This window comes from Hoplias malabaricus, chromosome 15 (genome assembly GCF_029633855.1).
Source record: "Hoplias malabaricus isolate fHopMal1 chromosome 15, fHopMal1.hap1, whole genome shotgun sequence".
In the NCBI taxonomy this organism is placed as follows: domain Eukaryota; kingdom Metazoa; phylum Chordata; class Actinopteri; order Characiformes; family Erythrinidae; genus Hoplias; species Hoplias malabaricus.
This window is the reverse complement of record NC_089814.1, coordinates 6,656,801-6,665,809: the sequence shown is the minus strand read 5'-3', so window position 1 is coordinate 6,665,809 and position 9,009 is coordinate 6,656,801.

The following is a 9,009-nucleotide window of genomic DNA, read 5'->3' as shown; positions in this document are numbered from 1 at the left end:
CAGAATTTAATGTTTCATTTTTGCACTGGGATGAAAATGTACTGTTTATGTGTGACCAGGTATTTTAGGGGAAACTTAAAAATGTGATTTGTTTTGGTTATTTGTGTGTTCCATTTATGAAAATTAAAAATTACCCACATATTACCCTTTTCCCAAAAGAGAACCTATGAGTTCTGTTTGTTTTTATTTGTTTTTAATAATGTACTGACCATATGAAAGTGAACTCTACAGAACATCTAAATACAGAAATGCATGGTAACTCACACATTTTTACAAGTCTTTTATTGGCTCCCAGCCTGCCCCGAAGTCTCCCTGATGAGCAACTTATCCCTGTTATTTGTTGTTGATTATTTCATTTGCTTTAATGCAGTAGTGTGTCATTGTGTGTAGTTAGCTTCTAGTGACCTTTGTGCAGAAAAAAATATGGTTTTGGTTGTAGTAGGTTGTAGTAATTTAATCATCCTTTTAAATCACTTTTTTTCCACGCCACCTGCATTTTAGGTGTTTGGGTTGGGGGTTACTGGGCCTGTACTTACATTGTTTCTGTAGTTAGCTAGTAATTTTCCAATTCCACCTTAAATGGTGAAACAATTACATTCTGGTACCTGACACTACTGTACTGGAAGGTCTCAGAATAAGAGGCTGTATTCCGCTTGTATCACAGAGTGTTAGGTGAAGGTAATAATACATGATGATCGCAGAACTCTTCTGAAGGCACTTGATGCCCTAAACATAACAAATAAAACACTTCTTATATCGCCATTTAAGCCAGCGTTCATCTTTGTTGTTTTTGCATTGCGGATCCTGACAGACTGTTAGAGTTTCAAGACGAACGGTCCAATAGAAATGCTCTAAAATGGCTGGTACTAAACTAATAATAAAAACCCAGTATAAAAATATCATGAGCTGCTGAACCACTTTCTACGGTATGTGGAATATGATAAATATGCTGTAGATGACTGACAGTGACAAGGTGGCGCAGCAGGTAGTGTCACTGTCACACAGTTCCAGGGATTTGGGGTTGGGGGTTTGAATCCCGCTCCGGGGTGACACACGTTGGCAGGTGAATTGGCGACTCAAAAAAGTGTCCATAGGTGTGAATGTGTGAGTGTGTGTCGCCCTTTGAAGGACTAGCGCCCCCTCCAGGGTGTGTTCCTTCCCTGCTTCTTGTTCCTGCCCAGTGATTCCAGGTAGGCTCTGGACCAATCGCGACCCTGAACTGAATAAGGGGTTACAGACAATGCATGAATGAATGTAGATAACTGAGTGTGAGCTGTGTTTCCACCTGCAGGGTTTTAAGGGTTTGTGGAAGGAGAAACATAGCACTACATACACATCTACTGCTAATACACTTCACTTCCTCATACAGAGCATAAAACAATAGCTTTGCATTTGACATATTAGGCAACACCCCACCAAAAATACTTAATGTTTTTCCATTGTTTTGTATTTGTACACAATCTTTCAAGTTCAGGAAGAGTTCTATTCTGCACACAGCTTGTATAACGTTCATAGAAATGCATTAAATCAAAAGGTACACTCTATATCAGCTACACATACAGCCTAATGTCATTATGCTCAATGCCAGAGGTCAGAGAGAGAGAGAGAGAGAGGAATCTTTTGCAAGGAACATTTGTAATATTAGCTTTTCGATTGAACCTTTAACTATTCATTTGCAGATTCTTCTAAACCTCAAACAGCAAAATGAACCATGTTTTTTGAAAACATGTTCCATCACGATCTGTCAAAACTGTCACTATAAACTCTACAAAGCAACAAACAACAATGCACATGCAGCATTGCCACTTATTAAACTAGTTCTTGTTCTGAAATCTGAGATGATTCTGGAAAAAGTGGTGCGTGTGAACAGATCTGTGTGCATTGAAACCAGTAGAGAGCTCAAGCTGAGCTCCAAAAGGTAAATCGATTTCAGAAATGTAGAGATAAAGATCTGGGAATTTAAAAGACGGGTATCAGCCACATTGATAACAGGCTTGAATTCATTAGCTTTATTACGCAACTTTAGAATATGAATTTATCTAGCTGAAAGTTCAGATAAGTATCATTTAATAATCTATTTGTCAGATATCTTTTGAAAGACAGGTTTCTCTGTCGTCGTTCATTGAACATGTACAGAAAGAGGGAGGAGAATAAAATTCACATTAACGTACACTCATAAACCTTTCGGTTTCAGCAATGGAATGCACGAAATCTACCGTACCACCCTATATCAGCCATGACAGTGTGGTTTGCTTCTTTAGTTTTGCACACGATCTACGAGGCTAACGAGTCTAAGCTTACACCCCATTATTTATCATCACACACTGATCAAACCTGTGTTGAGTTGTTGGGTAATCTCACATTTATCTTTAAAAAAGTTGACTACTAAGTTAACGCCACTATATCACAAGTATTATTCATAAACATGGTCAAAATGTATTCTTCAAGATCCTGTAGCTAACACACTGTAGCGATTTGACCCGTGGAGATCGTGGCAGACATTAGAGTACATTTGTCCACTTTGGCCATTCACAAAGATATCCATTCCTGAGATTATAACTTCGTAGCTCTTTAACCAAAAGATGAACGCTGCCTGGATACTTTATAAAACACCTGTGAGCTCCCCTCACTGGCCACTTTATTAGAAACAGTCCCTTATGAGTCAATCTACTCAGATGTACAATAACAGATTGTTAACCAGCTCTGCTTATTAAGTAACATAAGCAGGTGTTTATGACCCCGTGCAGCCACCAGGGGGCGCCTAAGACAATTATACTGTATTACCTGCTAGTAGCAGCATGTTGCCTGAGATACTTCAGCGAGATTATAGGTGGCAGGCAGCGGTGTGAAGGGTTGGAATGGGGGAGGGATACAATGTAAGAATGTGGAACAGATTAGAAAATGGTGAGGAATTTTTCTGAGCTATGTTAATGTTGTCATTTGATCTGTTCTCAGTAGGAAAACAGTAAAGCTGTTGAGAACGTTGTTAACAGTTTTTTTAAATCAGACATTATTAGAACCACTACCAAAATTACACGAACAACTGATGGCCCACTTATGAACTTGAATGATTAAACAGCTTGTGGTTACAGTGCTGATGTCCCTGTCACTGCGCATGCCCATGTGATCATAGTGCCAGGTGCAAGCCAGGTATGGGTGGAAGGTTTGGGTCATGGAGGGCATTCAGTGGAAAAAAACTGTCTAACCAAATATGCGGATGGTAATTATCCGTTGTGGCGACCCCTAGTGGGAGCAGCGAAAAGCTGAAGAAGAAGATCAACAGGTTGTCAGTGTTGTCTCCGGACCATGAACTGGATTAACGTTTACAGACAATGAATGAATGAATGAATGATAATAATGGCAATAATACCAGGAAAACTGTGAGACTGAGAATAAAAGTGGAGGAAGGCAGGTGAATGAGGGCTTCACAGTAAAGTCACTTTCACCTACACTGTGTCCAAATGTTTGTGGACACTCTGGAGCAACTGCACATGAATCTAAGGTTGCCAAGCATTGAGTAATGAGTATAAATTACTCTCATCTTTGGGATGTGGAGCAGCAGAACTGTGTTCTCCAGAGAGAGGGCGTTCAGTACTTTTGGACTGAAATGGATTGGTGTTTGTCGTTCATGAAAAAATCATTCAACATCAGTAGCTGACCTCACTAATGTGAAGGCATGGCTAAAGGCCATCAAATTCTCACAGAAATGCCCCAACATATTGTATAAACCCTTGCCACAAGAGTTACAGTGTATGTGTGCATGAAGAACTTTTTTGCTGTGGCTTTATAGAGAATACTGGATATTCACCAGTTTTATATATTTCTTCATTCATTTATTCATATACTGTAACCACTTCATCCTGCTTAAAGTTGTGTTGGGTTCCAAGCCTCTAGAGAATCATTGGGTGCAAGGCGTGATGACACCCGGGACACACTCACACTTGTGGACAGTTTCACACACTCACCCAGTCACTCACTCACACACACACACACACACACACACCTGTGGACAGTTTCACACACTCACCCAGTCACTCACACACTCACACACACACCTGTGGACAATTTCACACACTCACTCAGTCACTCACACACACACACACACACCTGTGGACAGTTTCACACACTCACCCAGTCACTCACACACTCACACACACACCTGTGGACAATTTCACACACTCACCCAGTCACTCACACACTCACACACACACCTGTGGACAATTTCACACACTCACTCAGTCACTCACACCTGTGGACAGTTTCACACACTCACACTTTCACTCACACACTCTCATCTGTGGACAGTTTCACACACTCACTCAATCACTCACAGCTGTGGACAGTTTCACACACTCACCCAGTCACTCACACATACACACCTGTGGACAGTTTCACACACTCACCCAGTCACTCACACACTCTCACCTGTGGACAGTTTCACACACTCACCCAGTCACTCACACACACACACACCTGTGGACAGTTTCACACACTCACCCAGTCATTCACACACTCACACCTGTGGACAGTTTCACACACTCACCCAGTCACTCACACACTCACAGCTGTGGACAGTTTCACACACTCACTCAGTCACTCACACACTCACACCTGTGGACAGTTTTACACACTCACACTGTCACTCACACACTCACACCTGTGGATAGTTTCACACACTCACCCAGTCACTCACACACTCACACCTGTGGACAGTTTTACACACTCACACTGTCACTCACACACTCACACCTGTGGACAGTTTCACACACTCACCCAGTCACTCACACACTCACACCTGTGGACAGTTTCACACACTCACTCAGTCACTCACACACTCACACCTGTGGACAGTTTTACACACTCACACTGTCACTCACACACTCACACCTGTGGACAGTTTTACACACTCACACTGTCACTCACACACTCACACCTGTGGACAGTTTCACACACTCACCCAGTCACTCACACACTCACACCTGTGGACAGTTTCACACACTCACACTGTCACTCACGCACTCACCCAGTCACTCACACCTGTGGACAGTTTAACACACTTACACTTTCACTCACACACTCACACCTGTGGACAGTTTCACACACTCACCCAGTCACTCACACACTCACACCTGTGGACAGTTTTACACACTCACACTGTCACTCACACACTCACACCTGTGGACAGTTTCACACACTCACCCAGTCACTCACACACTCAAGCATTGAGTAATGAGTATAAATTACTCTCATCTTTGGGATGTGGAGCAGCAGAACTGTGTTCTCCAGAGAGAGGGCGTTCAGTACTTTTGGACTGAAATGGATTGGTGTTTGTCGTTCATGAAAAAATCATTCAACATCAGTAGCTGACCTCACTAATGTGAAGGCATGGCTAAAGGCCATCAAATTCTCACAGAAATGCCCCAACATATTGTATAAACCCTTGCCACAAGAGTTACAGTGTATGTGTGCATGAAGAACTTTTTTGCTGTGGCTTTATAGAGAATACTGGATATTCACCAGTTTTATATATTTCTTCATTCATTTATTCATATACTGTAACCACTTCATCCTGCTTAAAGTTGTGTTGGATTCCAAGCCTCTAGAGAATCATTGGGTGCAAGGCGTGATGACACCCGGGACACACTCACACTTGTGGACAGTTTCACACACTCACCCAGTCACTCACTCACACACACACACACACACACCTGTGGACAGTTTCACACACTCACCCAGTCACTCACACACTCACACACACACCTGTGGACAATTTCACACACTCACTCAGTCACTCACACACACACACACACACCTGTGGACAGTTTCACACACTCACCCAGTCACTCACACACTCACACACACACCTGTGGACAATTTCACACACTCACCCAGTCACTCACACACTCACACACACACCTGTGGACAGTTTCACACACTCACTCAGTCACTCACACCTGTGGACAGTTTCACACACTCACACTTTCACTCACACACTCTCATCTGTGGACAGTTTCACACACTCACTCAATCACTCACAGCTGTGGACAGTTTCACACACTCACCCAGTCACTCACACATACACACCTGTGGACAGTTTCACACACTCACCCAGTCACTCACACACTCTCACCTGTGGACAGTTTCACACACTCACCCAGTCACTCACACACACACACACCTGTGGACAGTTTCACACACTCACCCAGTCATTCACACACTCACACCTGTGGACAGTTTCACACACTCACCCAGTCACTCACACACTCACAGCTGTGGACAGTTTCACACACTCACTCAGTCACTCACACACTCACACCTGTGGACAGTTTTACACACTCACACTGTCACTCACACACTCACACCTGTCGATAGTTTCACACACTCACCCAGTCACTCACACACTCACACCTGTGGACAGTTTTACACACTCACACTGTCACTCACACACTCACACCTGTGGACAGTTTCACACACTCACCCAGTCACTCACACACTCACACCTGTGGACAGTTTCACACACTCACTCAGTCACTCACACACTCACACCTGTGGACAGTTTTACACACTCACACTGTCACTCACACACTCACACCTGTGGACAGTTTTACACACTCACACTGTCACTCACACACTCACACCTGTGGACAGTTTCACACACTCACCCAGTCACTCACACACTCACACCTGTGGACAGTTTCACACACTCACACTGTCACTCACGCACTCACCCAGTAACTCACACCTGTGGACAGTTTAACACACTTACACTTTCACTCACACACTCACACCTGTGGACAGTTTCACACACTCACCCAGTCACTCACACACTCACACCTGTGGACAGTTTCACACACTCACCCAGTCACTCACACACACACACCTGTGGACAGTTTTACACACTCACACTGTCACTCACACACTCACACCTGTGGACAGTTTCACACACTCACTCAGTCACTCACACACTCACACCTGTGGACAGTTTCACACACTCACACTGTCACTCACGCACTCACCCAGTCACTCACACCTGTGGACAGTTTAACACACTTACACTTTCACTCACACACTCACACCTGTGGACAGTTTCACACACTCACCCAGTCACTCACACACTCACACCTGTGGACAGTTTTACACACTCACACTGTCACTCACACACTCACACCTGTGGACAGTTTCACACACTCACCCAGTCACTCACACACTCAAGCATTGAGTAATGAGTATAAATTACTCTCATCTTTGGGATGTGGAGCAGCAGAACTGTGTTCTCCAGAGAGAGGGCGTTCAGTACTTTTGGACTGAAATAGATTGGTGTTTGTCGTTCATGAAAAAATCATTCAACATCAGTAGCTGACCTCACTAATGTGAAGGCATGGCTAAAGGCCATCAAATTCTCACAGAAATGCCCCAACATATTGTATAAACCCTTGCCACAAGAGTTACAGTGTATGTGTGCATGAAGAACTTTTTTGCTGTGGCTTTATAGAGAATACTGGATATTCACCAGTTTTATATATTTCTTCATTCATTTATTCATATACTGTAACCACTTCATCCTGCTTAAAGTTGTGTTGGATTCCAAGCCTCTAGAGAATCATTGGGTGCAAGGCGTGATGACACCCGGGACACACTCACACTTGTGGACAGTTTCACACACTCACCCAGTCACTCACTCACACACACACACACACACACCTGTGGACAGTTTCACACACTCACCCAGTCACTCACACACTCACACACACACCTGTGGACAATTTCACACACTCACTCAGTCACTCACACACACACACACACACCTGTGGACAGTTTCACACACTCACCCAGTCACTCACACACTCACACACACACCTGTGGACAATTTCACACACTCACCCAGTCACTCACACACTCACACACACACCTGTGGACAATTTCACACACTCACTCAGTCACTCACACCTGTGGACAGTTTCACACACTCACACTTTCACTCACACACTCTCATCTGTGGACAGTTTCACACACTCACTCAATCACTCACAGCTGTGGACAGTTTCACACACTCACCCAGTCACTCACACATACACACCTGTGGACAGTTTCACACACTCACCCAGTCACTCACACACTCTCACCTGTGGACAGTTTCACACACTCACCCAGTCACTCACACACACACACACCTGTGGACAGTTTCACACACTCACCCAGTCATTCACACACTCACACCTGTGGACAGTTTCACACACTCACCCAGTCACTCACACACTCACAGCTGTGGACAGTTTCACACACTCACTCAGTCACTCACACACTCACACCTGTGGACAGTTTTACACACTCACACTGTCACTCACACACTCACACCTGTCGATAGTTTCACACACTCACCCAGTCACTCACACACTCACACCTGTGGACAGTTTTACACACTCACACTGTCACTCACACACTCACACCTGTGGACAGTTTCACACACTCACCCAGTCACTCACACACTCACACCTGTGGACAGTTTCACACACTCACTCAGTCACTCACACACTCACACCTGTGGACAGTTTTACACACTCACACTGTCACTCACACACTCACACCTGTGGACAGTTTTACACACTCACACTGTCACTCACACACTCACACCTGTGGACAGTTTCACACACTCACCCAGTCACTCACACACTCACACCTGTGGACAGTTTCACACACTCACACTGTCACTCACGCACTCACCCAGTAACTCACACCTGTGGACAGTTTAACACACTTACACTTTCACTCACACACTCACACCTGTGGACAGTTTCACACACTCACCCAGTCACTCACACACTCACACCTGTGGACAGTTTTACACACTCACACTGTCACTCACACACTCACACCTGTGGACAGTTTCACACACTCACCCAGTCACTCACACACTCACACCTGTGGACAGTTTCACACACTCACTCAGTCACTCACACACTCACACCTGTGGACAGTTTTACACACTCACACTGTCACTCACACACTCAC